Genomic DNA, 17,885 nt, shown 5'->3' on the forward strand with positions numbered 1-17,885 from the left:
ACAAGCTTACTGATTAGTATTTTCTAAATTTGAATGAAAAAAAATCGCAACAACCGACTTATAAATTCGTATCGGGATTAATCGGTATCGAATCGAATCGTGACCTGTGAATCGTGATACGAATCGAATCGTCAGGTACGAGGCAATTCACACCCCTAATAAATACCATACCACAAAACATTGTTAATTTTGCCATTTTCAGTCTGCCTTGTGTTAGTTGTAATCATCTTTCTTGCATCAGCTCAGGTTCTGTGCATTTGCGAACGTTAGCAGGTGTGCAATGTTTCATTTCTCTTCTTTTATGTGAGCACAACGTGCAGTGAGCTCGACATCATTTGCCAATGTAGATTGCTTTGCTACAGGACATGGGACGGCGTGCCGTTGGCCTGCTGTGTTTTGGGGATGGAGGGGTGAAAATGAATCAGGAAATAATGAGACCCTCTCTTACCTTAAGAAGCACTTCAACACGTCAAACTGTGAAGAGAGAAAAGGAAAGAGATGGGGGTTAGAGAAAAACAGTTTTAATAGAAATGTTGGCATGGATACAAAAAAAGATTGAAAAAAGGTGGTTGGTAAATTTAATTGTGCAAGCACAAGGAGGCCTGTTAAGCTTTCCCCCATGCATTTCTATACATAATTATAAACAGACAATACAACCACAAAGAGGAAAATTACATCATTTAGATCATTTTTCACAAACTCACACAAACTCACACAAATGGTTTCTTGGAAAAATAATTATATACACATCACATGGTGACGACAGTTATCTGTAATAAACTGATGCTGATATTGACTATATCTTTATGTGCAGTTTACTTAAAATATTTATATTTATAGATTGGTTTGCAGTAATTGCACTTTTATTTATTTATTTCACATTTATTTGCTGCAATAGATGTGATGTGAATGGCGTGAAATAAAACTGAAAATATTTCTTTTCATGAAAAATTATATATACTAGGGGTGTGAATTGCCTCGTACCTGACGATTCGATCCGTATCACGATTCATAGGTCACGATTCGATTCGATACCGATTAATCCCGATATGAATTTACAAGTCGATTGCTGCAATTTTTTTTATTCAAATTTAGAAAATACCATTCAGTAAATTTGTACATGTACACTGTACACTACATGTACATGAAAATTATTATTTATTGATCTCAAACTTCAGTGTTATAACTGTGAGCCACTGTATTTAACAAACAGGTTGTAACCTTTTTCATGTTAGAACAGCATTGAAATAAAATATTAAGGCTTAATGTTCCATTAATATAACATTCTTCCATGATTAAGGTGTGAAAGTTAGACATTTTGTTGAGTATTTTTTCATCAAAAATGGATGTTAAAAAATCGATTCGGCTGCCTTTTGAATCGATTCAAGAATTGCGTGCTGTAGTATCGCGATATATTGCTGAATCGATTTTTTTAACACCCCTAATATATACTGTAAAATTGTTATTTATTGAATAGTAGTGTCTTTTTCATCAAATGAATAAAAATGGCAAAAAAAAAAAAGAAGCTGTCCACGCATGTTGTCTATAGGAACAAGTTCCCCCTATGCACATTTGTTCAACCAATCACCGATTAAGCAGCAGCCATGTATGATTTTCATAAGGTGAGTGAAGCAATCATATGTTAGAAGATGAAAATGGGATTTTGATAGCAGGCTGATTACATAACCTTCTCATACCATGAATCCATAAGAACACATGTAGATTTTCCACACCAAATTCAAGCATCCATATCTTTGTGGAGCGTGTATTCAACATTCCATTTGTAGTTCAGGGTTATTGTTTGTTTCATATCAAACAGAATTCCATTTTTAAGACTGACCACATTAATTGCAATTAGGACACACAAATTTATCATCGTCTTTGCAGGTTAGTTGCACTTTTTTACCAGTAATCTTGAATGGTAACCAGTTCAAACAGGTCAACAAGCTTCTAAGTAGAGACCCACAGCGGGCCCAATTTAAAAAATAATAATAACAGTGAAAGCTAGCGCTTAAAAAGTTCAATTCACACAGAAAACACTAGATCATCATGCGTTGGGAAGAAGGGAGTTCAAGACATCATCCAGCCTCAGCAGATCTTACGGTTCTCTAACTGCGAGGGAAACCCCTTACCGAGCCAAAGCACCCCTTGCAAGTTGAATCTTTTAACTGGGAGTGATGCAGATGCAGACAGAAGTAGTACAAAGCTGCACCAATGAAAACCATTTGATAGGGATGTCATGAAATAATCATAAAAGAGGCTGCTCCCAAAGACGCTTGAGTCCATGGGAGAGCTTGCAGAATTTAAACAAATAAGCACACAAATACTCCGGAAAAACAGCCTTCATTTGCTGAATGCCTGGAACCTGTACAATATTTATTCCCCTCAAACCCCAGCAGAGCGAGGCTGAAAGTGGGGCGATAGTGCTGGTGCACTGTGGGTTCTCCTTCTTTGTTTTCTCGTGCCAGACGTAAATAACGATGCAGTACATTGCTGTAATTTTGACTGCAACACTCACTTAGCTCCACAGGCCACAACATTAGGTACACGTGCACATTCTAATGAATAGAATAGAATAGAAAAGTAGAATCTTTATTTTAACATGTGCAATGAAAATTCAAGTGCCAAAAAAAGTCACATAAAACTATAAAGGACATTTAATGAAAGATGTAGAAATTGATTTTGATTGTGTTTTTAAAGTCACGATTAATAAAACGATTAGTATTGTTTAAAAAAAAAAAGTATTTATTCAACTACTAAAAGTCAGCTACTCAAATAAATGTTGAGCACTTTACTCTTGAAACTCGATTCTATTTGTCAAGTAACAAATGACCTTGAGCCTCTTGAATTATCTCTTTGTCACATTTGTTATATCTTATATTATTTTTCACAAATCTGAGGATTTAGTGGGCTAATCTGGGATTATATGTATCTTTGTGCCATGTCATGTGGAAATGTGAGTTGGCACGACAAAATAAAAATCCTTGAATATTTGTATCCTTGAATTTTGAAGAAAGGAAAACTCCATAACATATCACATATGGTAACTTAAAAGAATAAGAAAAATATACAATAAGAATATGATACAATTTAAAATAACAGCAACTAAAAATAAACAAATACATAACGGCTGTTCTTGCATATGTTTGCCTCTTAGGGGCAGTGTGGTGCCATGCATGCATGGAATACACAAAAAGAAGAATGTTGAATTCATCTCTATTAACTCATTCACTCGCAGCCATTTTCATTGAAGCAACCCCCTTTTCTCCTGGCTGTTTTCCTGAATTTTGACTGATTTTGCAAGGCCCACAGAACATTGTGTTCTATCGCTATAAAAACATGGAACCTACCAAAAGAAATATTAGAGCGTCTTGTTTCTTCAGGAAAAAAAAAAAAAGTATGTTTCTATTTCACTTTTGCAGCAATTTGCATTAAAATATAGCTAAGTTTCATCATTATTCAGAAATCTGTAGCAACATGGCCCTGGTTAATCTCTTATACTCTGCTGCCATCTGCTGGCCATTTTTGTAATAACTACCATTGCTTCAAGCATTTTCTTCAGTACAGATGCTGCACACAAGCCTTCTGTATGCTCTAGCATTAAAAAACAAAAACAAAACAAACAAACAAACAAACATAAAAACGTATAAATACGTCTTTGGGAGCATAGTAATATTTAAAATAGAACGTATGTATATGTTTTTGGGAGCAAATTAGTAAATATGTCATTTTTCACAGATTGGGAATCAAATGTGCCTTTGAGTAGCGTTAGCTTGCGTGTGTGGATGTGTTTCCACAGCGTTTGTGTGTGAATATTTGTTATTTGAAGGAATATCACACCCGAAGTTGATGCTAATTCCTGTTAGCATGTTACTGGAATCCTCTATTGACGTTAGCGTTAGCGCTTGGGATGTTTTAAAAACAAAGCATGGTTTGTATTTGAACATACAATGTACATATTTCTTGTGTTTAATTTTACAGTCAACTCCAACTGGGGTGTCATTAAACAGCTTAAAGGACGCTTAGAGATGGCGGAATCACATACGTAAGCAAACAACATGGTGCATTCAGCGTACTTTCACAACATAGGGAACTTGTAAACGAAGCTCCATTGTGCACGTTAATTGTTTTTCTTCTATTATAACGTTTAGAAAAGCCAAACTCTAAATCGTGATTAAATTCCGGCGAATTTTCCGGCCCTACTTGAACGGTATCAAAGGATCGAGCTTGCAAGAGTGTTTTTGACTGTTGACTGGCTAGCACCTTTCAAGTTGTGAAATAGGGTCTATCAGTGCCGTGCCAGCCAAAAACCATGTGGAGAACATAAAAATGTGGAGGTTGAAGAGGCTGGTGTGCTGTTATATTGTGATGACCTTATTTTGCCAAGAGGGAAAGGACAAGCTAGCAGAAACAGCTCTCAGTATGAAAGCAGCTTCACCACGGCAATGTACAGCCACAGTAATACACACAATGGTAAATGAACACCACTCTGAGATCATTATTATCTATTGATATCTCGAGCCCATGAAGTGTCCTATGTGGGTAAAAAATTGCAAACAACCTCCATAATTGGCTTCATTGTTTCCCAAACCATGTGACTGAATGTTTCTCATCATTACCATATAAGGAAGTAGAACACCATGGTACAATATTCTTTATAAGGGAACAATTGACTCAATTAAAAGAAAATACTGAAAATAAGTCTTGAGTAATTGGGTTCTTTATGGGAATAATATGAGAATTTAATTAAACTGGGTGCGTCTTGCTGCAAATAAAACTAATCTGCAATTAACTGACAAACAAACAGAATTATAACATATCAATAAACGCTGGACATGTACAGATGCATTCCAACACACACAGAAACGCGCGTGTACGCACACGCTAACGGAGATCAGAGTGTTTCATTAGTGAGGTGCAGATAGATAACCCTCCCAAAGGAGACATTGACCAAGAGGCCATCGATCCACTGAGCTAAGCTATTCCGTGTGTGTGTGTGCGTATATAAAGTGTGAATAAAGTAAGTACCCTACTGATGGAGTCTTTAAGTTGTTAAAGTAAGCGCAGTAAATCTAACCCAGTTGTGTTTAATGGAGAGCGAAAGAAGCAAGCTGTTGGCATATTCATTAGGTCCAATTACTCTGTCCAATCACGAGCAGCCAACCACAGCCACCATCGGTGATATTTACGCCCGGGATTGATAGCCTCGGAGTGATAAATAAAACAAATTCATGAGATTTACCGAATGACAAGGTGGGTGCACGCGGGGGGCATCTTGTATCATTTGATCTCCTGGCAGGACAAGTGAAGTGTAAATCAATCTGGCCAACACTGCAATCACGGTCTTATTGATGACTCAATAAAGATCGCTGGCTCAGAGGTTGTAATCATCATTTATGCTAATAATATAACAACGGCACTAATTCCTATGATGAATGTGCCGCAAACAAGCAATCATGTGACGAGAAAGTGCGTAAAGTGGTATCTCATGTGCGTGCGCCAGTGTTTTGCCATCTCCATGCGGCCGCCTTGTAATTAGCTTTGCAGCTTGTTGTCTTACATTGGATGTGAAGGTAATTGGGGCTCTTGGACACACACTCTCAATCTCTGTCAAAGCCAGTGTGTGTTGCCTACTGGAGCCCGGCCAAGGATTTACTGTGTGCTCAGCCTGCGCTAAAGCAGCTTGTGATTCATTAGTGATGAGTGCATTTAGGAGTGAAATGAGAGTCTGAGTGGCCCAATGGCTACGTGCATCATGATAGTGTCCACTTAGCCCGCTAAGCCCAACGCTACTGCCTCGTACTAAAACAGGAAGGAATTATTGTTGGACTTCATTTGCTCCAGGGCTTCCACCATAGTACTTAAAAAAAAAAAAAAAGAGTGATGAATTGAAAAACACATGGTCACAAGCTAAATAAGTCCAGATGGTCCATGTGGTGCTAAATGCTAACAACTCGTCTGTTTAACAACATTATGCATTTTAATACACATTGATTATGTGTTCAAGTTTATTGCAAACAACTCGAAATGGTAACACTGGCTCAGACGCCAGAACTAACACAATCCAAGACGTTTCCTGGCCATTCCATATACTGTTTTAGTTAATTGCTGACCTTTTAGCAAGAAAAATTCAAAGTATTTTCAATGCCTTTTGTAATAATGACCATTCGTGTTTTTAGCCTATTTTAACAATAATCAGGAGTAAAGGTTGTATCCCACTGAACATTTGCTTCAGCGTTCCCACATATGTTATTGTGATTTTTATTACATATGTGATTACATATGTGATCTTTATTACATCACACGTACGTTTGTAGTCACAAAAAAATTGCGGGTGATAAAGTAAGATATGTTTGGGAGACGAAGAAACACGATTCTTTTTATAATTAACTCATTTGCTCCCAAAAACGTATAAATACGTTCTATTTTAAATGTTGTAAGTTTCCCAAAGACGTATTTATACGTTTTTTGTTTTTTTTTGTTTTTTGGGGTTGTTTTTATTTATTTATTTATTTTTATGCTAGAACATACAGAAGACTTTGATGCAGCCTCTCAACTGCAAAGAACAGTTGAAAAAAATTGTAGTTTTTACACAAACGGTCGGCAGGTGGCAACAGAGAAGGAGATGAACCAGGGCCATGTTGGGAAAAAAAGCTCAATTACTCACAATTCTAAATAGATTTGTTAATAATGATTAAACTTAGCTATATTCAAATGCTAATTGCTGCAAAACGGATTCAGATAGAAATATGCTTTCTTTTTTCCTGATGAAATAAGATACTTTAATCTTTCTTTTGGTAGGTTCCATGTTTTTATAGCAAAAGAACACAATATTCTGTGGGCCTTGCAGAATCAGTCAAAATCCAGGGAAACAGCCGGGAGTGAAGCCGATTGCTTCTTTGAAAATGGCTGGGCGTGAATGAGTTAAGAAAAAAACCCCGTTAAATTTAATTTTAGCAATTTGAGATCAGTAATATGCCCATTTTGTGTCGTGTGGCAGAGACGCACTTATATGCCATCATCTCGCAGCACAGTCTCCTCTCACTATTCGCAAAACAAGAATGGATGGAAACGAGCATAAGTTGCATGTCCGCTTTGCGTATTTTTATAAAATTCGCTTCGAAACATTTGGATGGAAACCTGACGAGTGACAGCTCAGAATCTATCTTCCTGCGCCTTGATCAAATGCACCAAAATGGCCCTGTGCCAGAATTTAGACCTACTTATAGCTTGTCTAAAATCTAATCCACTTTTGGTCACCATATTGCACGATCCCAGAATGCTTATCAAGGCATAGTACAGTCTACCAAATTCTCAAACACGCTAAACTTGACTTGTCCCAGCACGAAAATGAAGTTGGAGGAGTCCCTACCACCGTCACTGCCCTGCGAGTTACCCCATTTGCCACAGAGTTTCTTGTGCAGCAAACATATGACTGAGTTCAGACAAAAGGAAAAAAAAATCAGCTCATGAAGTGATTCCATTCACGACAGATTTGTTTGCTTGAACGAGCCTTTCACAAACTACACAACACTACTCCTGATCCACTCAAAAAAAACAAAAAAGATGTTTTACTCGTTCAGTGTCTGTGCCGGCCAGGTATGAGGTGGGCTGTGCACGGAAGACGCACGAGGGAATCCCTGATCTCCAACATCTGACGTACGTGGGAACGAACTTCTACCTTGACAGCGGCTACCTGACTTCATACTCGCTGTCACCAATTTTGTCTTCCACTCAGCTAAATCACAAACATCAAACATTTGCGCAGGTCCATCTACTGTGTCCCGCACTATTCAATTCACCTCAGATTAATTAGATTTTTCCTTGGCAAAAAGCAGACTCATGATATGTACTGCAAAATGCTTGCTACGCAAATATGCAGTAACACACTTGAGCCAGGTGCACTTTAAATATTCACGGTGAACACGCACACTTGCACGACACTTATGTGCGCACCTGACTATAATGTGCCTCACTAAATACAACTTATTTTATCATCAGTCTGGAAATGGACCATGGTTGCCATGGCAACAACAGAAATGCTACTCTTCCTATTACAAGCCAGTGTACCGTCAACAAAATGTGGATGTTATTTCAAAGTAAAAAAAAGTGCATTCCCATGGCGCGGTCTACTAATATTTGACAGACAAATGAAGATGTTTTCAATGATATCTTTGGGATTTTTGACACCTAGAGACAATTTTGAGTCCTAAATCAACCTACCATGTATATTTTAACACAACTCACATCTCTTGACTATAACTGAAGTCTTGTGAACCGAAATCAAATCGACTAAGGAAATTAGAATTGATACCCAGCCCTAGTAAAAAGAATCACAAAGTTGATCGCATGCGATTAGGTCAACGGTCAACCTGAGTGCCGAATTTGCCATGCAGTGCAGTTTTCCTGCTCCGAGAGGATATTTGCATACAGATTTAATTTAGCATGTGCAATGTGATTGATAAAAAAAAAAGTAGAGCAGGCGAATGAGAGGCAGTTGGAAAAGTTTTCAGCCCATCTTAACCTTTGTTGAAATGCCGAAACAAAAATAATTGTGAATGAAATATCATCTATTCAGCAAAGCAATATTGGATGGAGCCAATCACAAGAAGGAGTCATGCACATAATCACCTACAGTAAAATTATTGGAGCGATTGATTTATTTTGCGTAACTCAGTCAGATGTTAATTTGCGTCTTCCATTACCACTCCTAATTCCATCATTTCAAAATTAATTTTATGCTTTCAGTGTTACCACAAATGTCCCATTGTGAAAATCATCAGTTACCGAAGGCACAAAAACATCTTTTCAATACAGCGTTTACCAAAACCATAAGCACCAGTTTGTGTTTGCATGCGTGCACGTTTGCGTGTGTGAGTGCAAGTATATTTTCCGAAGGGCATGCAGATAATGAAGTCAGTCAGTTGTGTCATTAATTACTGTTTTACACCTGCTTGTTTCAGCTTATCACACACATGCACACGCACGCAAACAAGTTCTCAATTTCAGTGCGATGTTGATCGCACTTCTAAACAAAGCTATCTTTTCTTCTCACCTGTACGCATTCCCAACACCTCCTTTCTCACTCACACTTTCCTTCACTTCTCACCATATGCTTTTATACAGTGTGCACACGCATGCGTGTATGAATGCGTGAATGTGGGTGAGTTCTCCCGGTCCATTTTCTCAACAAAGACCACAGCTGCTGCCGGTTTGCTGAATAAAAGATGACAGTCGCAATATCAGGAGATTAGCGGCTCACGAAACACTCATTTTGTCCAACTGCAGGAGCGACACCGGAGAGATCACAAGCACTTCACAGCGTCAATTCTCAACTGGAGATACGGAATACTGAGCTACATTTATGAAATGAAATATATGCATGCATGTACAGTATGTATATATGCATGTCTGTAGTGTATGTCGAAATATGATTAATAATTAGAGTTGTCAAACGATTACATTTTTGAATCAGATTAATCACATCTTAGAATTTTGATTAATCACGATTAATCGCTTATATTAAAAGTTTTTTTAATCATTTTTTGCTCTCCAAATTTAAAGAGAACCCATTATGTGTTAATTTTTTTTGACTTAATGTTGAATATTAATACATGATTAATGTGATCATTTTTTGTGATTAATCAATGAGTTAACGCTTTAACTTTGACATCACTATAATTAACAGTTTCTGGGTCAGTTAGGGATACCATTAAAAAAAAAAAAAAAAACAGTTTCGGCGTTGTCTGGAATTGCATTTTCTATCCTAAATCGTTTGGCCAACCTGTTGCCATTCCTCAACAGAAAACATCCTGACTTTCGATAGTCCATCTGTTTTGTTTTCAACAAAACAGGTCCCGATTTCATACTGAGAGTGATTGGTGGTGTGAGGTCAGATAAAAAAAAATAAAAATAAAAAAAAAACATGTAAAATAGGTGCCCAGAAGAGGTTGAGGAACACTTTTTTTTTTTTTTTAACGTGACCGTATTACTTTGATGATGATCCTCCAAATAAAGACTACTCACTCCCTCACTCAATCTCACCCACTTTTGTTCTGGTGATCTTGATATCAGTCTCTCTCCACACATTTGCTCGCCCGCCCCCCACCTTCCGTCTCTCACACACTCTGATACACTTCCACACGTTGAAAGCACGTCGAGCGTATGGCTATTCCTCTCCCCTTTGAAGACTCGCTTTGAAGCTATGGCGCTCGTATCGATTGGCGCTCAGATGAGCTCACTTCGCCAGAGCCCTGCGATTATCTGTCGCTTTATTTCAAACAGCGCGCCGGAGACTTGAGGTGGGGAGGAGGGTGGGCACGGAGCGGGGGGCTTACCCACTCCACCCATCACTCACACACTCGTACAAACACCCAAACGGGGAGATAATGAGATGAGCTTACGTGCCCGATCCCGATACTTAAGTCAAGCCGCGCGTCAAAAACTGACAAGTGAGAGCAGAGTGTTGAGTGAGTGAGGACACAATGACAGAAAAAGAGTCTGGGAAAAGTGATGAAACTTAAGAGCGAGGGAAAAAAAATCGTTCCACCCTACGGCACTGCTCTGATTAAAAACAAAACCTGCTCCCCAAGAGGAGATTTAAGGCATTACTGGTCAAAATGAACAAGAAATGTCGGAATCCTTGCAGGTTCAAGGTCGGCAGCCGCTCGCTCTTAAATGGCGTTTCTCACATCAAAATAATATCGGGTCTCATCAAAATATAGAAAATACGGCGCACTTTTGCCGAGTGTGTTATTGAAAGAGGTGCTTTCTGCGTGGCGCCCATGGGAGGACGTCAGAGTGGGAGTCAGGGTGACATGAAATGTTAATGGTGTGCCCAGAGCAGCAGAACTTCATAAAAGACTTGATTTAGAAACTTCAGTAGCTTTCAGGGACACTGAACATTGTAGAAGCACAGACACACAAGAGACACGCACACACAATACATAGATACACAGGCATGCAATCACCACATGAACTCTCCAGCTTTCCACCCCATGGACTTGTTATTGAGAATAAACAGTTTTAGAGTATAATTTATGGGAAGTGAAAGCGGGGTAGGGTTTAGTAAATATACAAGCAAGGATCCGTCTTTGAGCATGTTGACACATCCATATTTGGCATCACATAAAATCACAGGAAAAAATAAAAAATAAATAAAAAATAATATGTTGTAAACTGATGGGCGGCACGGTAGTCGAGTGGTTAGCACGTCCGCTTCCCAGTTCTGAGGTCTCCGGTTCGAGTCCAGGCTCGGACCTTCCTGGGTGGAGTTTGCATGTTCTCCCCGTGCCCGCGTGGGTCTTCTCCGGGTACTCCGGTCTCCTCCCACATTCCAAAGACATGCATGGCAGGTTAATTGGGCGCTCCGAATTGTCCCTAGGTGTGCGTGTGTGTGTGGATGGTTGTTCGTCTCTGTGTGCCCTGCGATTGGCTGGCAACCAGTCCAGGGTGTCCCCCGCCTACTGCCCAGAGCCAGCTGAGATAGGCGCCAGCAGCCCCCGCGACCCTTGTGAGGAATAAGCGGTCAAGAAAATGGATGGATGGATGGATGTTGTAAACTGACCCAAAGATTACTTAAAAAAATGGTAGCGGTACTAGCAAGTAATGAGAAGAGCTAAATTCTCTGGCTTATTATTATCTAATTATTGACCTGCCAGGACATGTCTCGTGTTGTGTTAGCACTAGCATCAGTTAAGTGTGCAGTCCAGTAAACATACTGATAATTAAAAACCAAAACAGATAAATTAAATCACACTTCCTGTCCATGTCTTCAGTTTACACAAGGTTATTGTTAAGATTAAAACATAATAATAATAACTCTCCCAATATGCAGTTTAGAATATTTTAGTTGCGAAGGATGCTATAAGATTGGTCAATATATTATTATTATTATTATTATTATTATTATTATTGCTGCTGCTTGAATGCAATACACGGTATAGTTTTGTTCCTACTACAGTACTACATTTTTTCCCCATTTTTTCAGACAAAAGCCTTCCTTCCCCCCTCCCTCCTTAAACTTTCCAGACTTTTTGACCAATTCAAAATTCAACTTTTAAATTGTTCAGCTTAGTCCAACCACTACCTTTGCCCAGAAAAAAAAATCAAGAAAAAAGCCAACTTTATTTTCACTTTATTTTATTTGTTTTTGTTTCTTCCTATTATTTTGACATTGCAAGATCAATTCAAACTGTTGCAACTTTAAACTGTTCATAACTCCATGACATATCATCCATATCAATCAGCATCGTTCAATACCATTCCACATAATTCTATGTCATCATTATCTCACCACATGATTCCACATTGTTGAATATCATTCTTCTATTTCATTATATCCTCCAATTCCAAAGCATTCCTTATATTTCCATAATAGTTCATCTAGCTTTAAGAATTCACGCACAATTTCTACAGAAATTGCATTTTCTAGTTACCGGTATATATAGTTGAGTTAAAAATATAAGCCAAAACAATTTGTAACACTTTTTAGTTTTAGTTTTTAGCTTTTTAGTTGCGACACTGAGCCATGTGAATGGAATCAAGCATGCAAACATATTTAGCTGTCTAACTCTAAAAATACATTTGCTCATAGAGACGTTCTCTATCATTTGTATATATTATGACATAGTGTATCCTGACATATTTGGAGCTAAATAGTTGCAATTACCGTATTAAAAAATTAATAAATAAATAAATACAAATACTAAAGTATAGAAAAAAAGAAGTAAATTCTAGTCTTGTACTTCGGTCTAAATACTTCATACTTTCTTTGCATGTTTCTTTGTCATTTACACATGAAGTATGTTGCTGTTACTTTAAGTATTTTTTCCATGTATTGTTAACACATTCACTGTCAGCCCAGCAAAAATGCATTATTTGACGTCTTTTTCCGTCAAAGGCAATCAATGAGTTAAGATGAGATGTAACCAAAATTGACGGATTTTTAAGCAAAATTTGCCTTAAAAAAAGAAAAAGGGAAAAAAGGATGCTGCAATATAATCACAAAATATATTGGCACATTGTGTATAAAACATTCACTGCCAGCCCAGCAAAAATGCATTATTTGACGTATTTTTCCGTCAATGGAAGTCAATGAGTTAATTGAGTAGTGATTTTTTTTTTGGACTGCTTTTACATCTATTTTTCAATCAGCTTGTGGATATGCACAATATAAAAAAAGATGTTTGAGAGATGCGGTTCATATCTTGATTGGTTGCTTGATTGAGATCTTGCGGCCTTGTAACGGACGGCACAAAAAGGGGCAACAGCAACATGGAGGAATATGAAATGTTGAGCATTTTGACAATGGCAACAAATCCGGAGAAGCAATTTATTCCCCACAACGTTCCTTATTGAAAAGAATTGTTTGATACTGATGGCTTCAAGAATGATTGGTGGTGAATGTGTCGTCAACCACCAGCTGCTGACATTGAAAATGTACATCTACAGTGTTTCAAGTTTCATTCATTTGCTAATTTAACAATTTTTGTCGCCGGTACATTGTTTTGTTTTACTCGTGCACGACCTGATGTCAGTTCGGTGCTTTCGAACCTGTCAGAATTTAACTTTCAGCTTCCAGTTATTCTTTTTTTCTTCTCAGCATGAGCATTTTAATAACAGGCAAGACAATAGTTTGCCTGCAGAGGTTTTTATTTTAATAGTGCAAAGTTATCAAGTCAGTCAAGTCATTATTTTGCTTTTTTACTTTTGCACTAAAATACAATATCTGAACTCCCCGTAATTTTCAGTAAAAAATGTTCCTAAAATTTAAGAGAAGATGAATGTGAGACAGGAAAAGAAGAACTCACATCAGAACTTAACAGTAGTTATTTGTATGACATGTGAATTAAAATATTGTCTGTAGTGGGCTAATGATGTGCTGGAAATAGTTTTGAAATCTGAACAAACTGAAGGTCAACCAAAATCTCAAAGTGGATTGTGTTCATATATATATATATATATATATATATATTAGGGGTGTGAATTGCCTAGTACCTGACGATTCGATTCGTATCACGATTCACAGGTCACGATTCGATTCGATACCGATTAATCCCGATACGAATTTATAAGTCGATTGTTGCGATTTTTTTTCATTCAAATTTAGAAAATACTAATCAGTAAGCTTGTAGAGTGTAAGATTTATATGAAAATGTATTATTTATTTATCTGAAATTTCAGTCTTATAGAGGTTGTAATCTGTTTCATGTTTGAACAGCATTGAAATAAAATATTAAGGCTTAATGTTCCGTTCATATAACATTCTTCCATGCTCAAGGTGTGAATCCTAAAAAAAATAAAAAAAATAAAAAAAAAAATCGATTTTGCCGATTATTGAATCGATTCGAGAATCGCGCGATGTAGTATCGCGATATATCGCCAAATCGATTTTTTTAACACCCCTAATATATATATATATATATATATATATATATATATATATATATATATATATATATATATGTATATATATATATAAAGGCACTCTATATCGTGGCGTTAATATATATATATATATATAATGTAGGTCAAGGGAGGGATGTCTGGGCCCGTGACTATACTGTATTTTAATTAAAGGGGTTTAAAGGTACTGCAGATAAAGTCTGAAAGGAATGAAAACGCGCAAATGCGTGTTTGTGTGTGTTGCTTTGCCCTCGTTAGTTCGGCATCCAACCATAGCAATCAGCAGTGATCCAGACTCAGCATCAATTATGGCTCCATTAGCCACAACCCCCTACTGATATACAGTATATACACACTTAGACACGTACACATGCACGCACACCTATGCTCATTAATGTGTGCGTGAACACGCACACACACTGGTGTAATTACCAAATGCTGCGTGGACAAAGCGCCGCTAATGAAGGCGTTAAGCTGTATTGATTGGAATGTAAAAATCGGAAATAGCAGCCAAGTGAATATTTATCGGGAAACTTGAGGACATGTCGATATTACTGCGAAAACGACTATGCAGTATGGACAAGAGGATAAGCAGATGTCCTTTTTTTTTTTACCATTTTTGTAAAAATGATCTATGTCAATCATTCACTTGAATTGAAATGATGTCGTCCTTTGTTTACCATTAACATTAACATTAATTTTGACAGATGAAATCCTGCCTTTTTTTTTTTACATACATTTATTGACCAAATGTTTGATGGATTCTCTCAGGAGGAAACATTCAAAGGCACTCGATATCGTGGCGTTAATCAAATGGTGATGTTCTTTCATGCACACAACAGTGTTTCAGTCTTCTGGACACTTTTTATCATCTGTCCAACAGAGGACACTGCTCTGCAGCTTTCAGCCATCTTGTCTAATGGAGACTTAGATGTGAGTTATGTATATGTGTACATGAATGAGAAAGAGACTATAAATATGACACTACCATAAATATAAGCGTATACACAGATTGGGTGTGGAGGACGTGGTGAGTGGAAAACTATATTGCTGAGAGCGTAAAATGTCATAGGCCAAATATCAAAGGTTAAATAAAGTCCAGTCAGCAAGAGTGGATCTCACAAGAGGCTTCACCTCTGCTCACACAGTGTCTTCGTCGTGTCTATAGAATGTGTGAATTCTGTGCGCGTGTGAGCGAATGTGTGATCTTTTGTCTTTCTGTTTAAGACCCGACAAACTGAGTGACACAGACAAAACCGACTCAACTGAAGGATTTAGCATCTATCCATCCATCCATCCATTTTGCTAACCGCTTATTCCTCACAAGGGTCACGGGGGTGCTGGCGCCTATCCCAGCTGGCTATGGGCAGTAGGCGGGGAGAACATGCAAACTCCACCCAGGGAGGCCGGAGCCCGGACTCGGTCTTGCGTCCTCAGTACTGGGAGGCGGACGCTCTAACCACTCATCCATGCCATTCAGCAACTAATTTTCTGGGAATCAAAATTTGACTGACCAAGATGGACCAGTTCAGTATATTGTCGCTGCTATATGAAAAACACTTATGTACATTTTTTGTCTTTTTTTTTTTTACATTTTTGGGATGAAACTGAATGCAGACATCTCAAAAACACAAAAATGTATAAAATGACAAAAATGGACAAAAGTGATTTGCACATAGCAGCGATGATAAACAGTATATGTAGTGCTTTACGATAATACTCAACTTATACATATAAATTCATATGTACCTGTGGCTAGAAAGCAAAGCATGAAGAGTCTCTGTCACAGTCCATCAAAATATCCACACTCTCTCCTTTATTGTCTCCTCTTTCCCCTCCTGGTGGCAAACTGCTTTTTCCTTAACTCATTCACTGCCATTGACGGAAAAAGACGTCAAATGATGCATTTTTTGCTGGTCTGGCAATGAATGTGTTAAGAAATAACTTAAAAAAAAAATCAAAGTGGCCCTTGCAGCTTTCTATTTTTCTGTATGTGGCCCTCAGAGGAAAAAGTTTGGACACCCCTGCTGTACATTATATCAACAATTATATAATTGCTTCATTGATTTTTACCATGTTTAACTCATTCACTGCCATTGACGGAAAAAGACGTCAAATCATGCATTTTTTGCTGGTCTGGCAATGAATGTGTTAACAATCGCACCATGTTTTTGTAGTTCAATAAAAAAAATAATGCAGCACGGAATACTGTATGTGGAGCCTCAAAAGCCAACACAACACAGCCTAACAGTTGCAGTATGTTTACAGTGCTAAATGATTTGGTGTGCGGTGAAGCGTTGCCTACATTCGTTGCTGGCCTAAAGCCCTTTTCACACTGCACTCGCTTAGTGTGAAAGAGTCGTACGTCAACGGGAAATGATCGGTTGCCAGCGTGCCCATATTTGGAAGTGCAGCCTACCAGGATGTAAAAATACTGCTTGGGTGTGTTCCTGTTCAATTATGTGGGTGTGTGGGTGTGACCCTGTGCCCTAAATCCTGACAGGAGGAGCCAGTGGGCCAAGTGAGGTCCAGCGTACCCCAAGGTGCCAATCACAGATTGCGACTGACAGACAAGTTAGCCACCATTGCTCTCACATTCCCCCACAAATACACACACTGTCCCTCTCAGGAGCACACTGTCATTTCTCTCCTCCTGCTGTCTTGTCTTTCACTCTCACATTCTGCCATGACCCGTTTTTCTAGTGTCTGCGGCCCTCATATGGTCCTGGTGCGTCCACAGTGTCTGCATTGTCAGGTTGACAATGTAAGTGTGATTGTAGCAGCCAAGAGTCATTCATTAACTTTTTATAGCAGAGTTTCCGAAATGTATAGAGGGTCAGAAAGTATTTCTTATTAGGTGGCTCAGTGTCAGTGTGAAATGCTAGAAGCTATTTTAATGATTAAGAACGGGTACAGTACAAAGACAAAAGGTTTATTGTGAAAGGTTGTTGTAATGCATTCATGTTTATTTAGTTATTTATTTGTATTGTGTACGCACGTTTATTTTGCTGTTATGCTAATGAATAATGTGTTTTTGAAAGTTTCAATTTTTCAATTTTCCAAATGTCAAACTATGGCAAGATTTAATACATATTTTATTATAACCATGAAAATGAAATTCTGTCTCTACTTTTTATTTTTTTATTTTTTTATTTTTTTATTTTTTTATTTTTTTATTTTTTTATTTTTTTATTTTTTTACCTCAACCATGCAGGAGCATTTGCTGGCATGTTATCATAACTCAAAAACTACTTGAAGAAACTCAAACTCCGTGGAGGCCAAGGTAAAAACCATTACATTTTGGTGCTGATCCATTTTTTTCTCCTTATTTATCATTTTTAAAACTCTGATCCATGGACATCCATTTCCACCCACAGCACATGCGTGCTCACCATTGGCAGTCTACTGAAGGCCGTTCTAGAATCCAGATTTGAGATTTACTTTAACTCATTCACTCCCAGTCATTTTCACAGACGCAA

The 17,885-nt window shown here is 37.9% G+C and overlaps 1 protein-coding gene across 29 annotated transcripts in view; it reads right to left on the bottom strand.

Moving 5' to 3' along the window:
- Positions 1 to 17,885, bottom strand: part of LOC144021419 (receptor-type tyrosine-protein phosphatase delta-like) — a 202,966-nt gene that overhangs the window by 156,132 nt on the left and 28,949 nt on the right. For all 29 annotated transcript variants that reach the window (XM_077525704.1, XM_077525698.1, XM_077525689.1 and 26 more), the window contains exon 3: positions 449 to 474. The gene's annotated coding sequence lies outside the window, so the exon portion shown is untranslated. The remainder of the gene's footprint in view (positions 1 to 448; positions 475 to 17,885) is intronic.

Source organism: Festucalex cinctus, chromosome 6 (genome assembly GCF_051991245.1).
Source record: "Festucalex cinctus isolate MCC-2025b chromosome 6, RoL_Fcin_1.0, whole genome shotgun sequence".
NCBI classification, from domain to species: domain Eukaryota; kingdom Metazoa; phylum Chordata; class Actinopteri; order Syngnathiformes; family Syngnathidae; genus Festucalex; species Festucalex cinctus.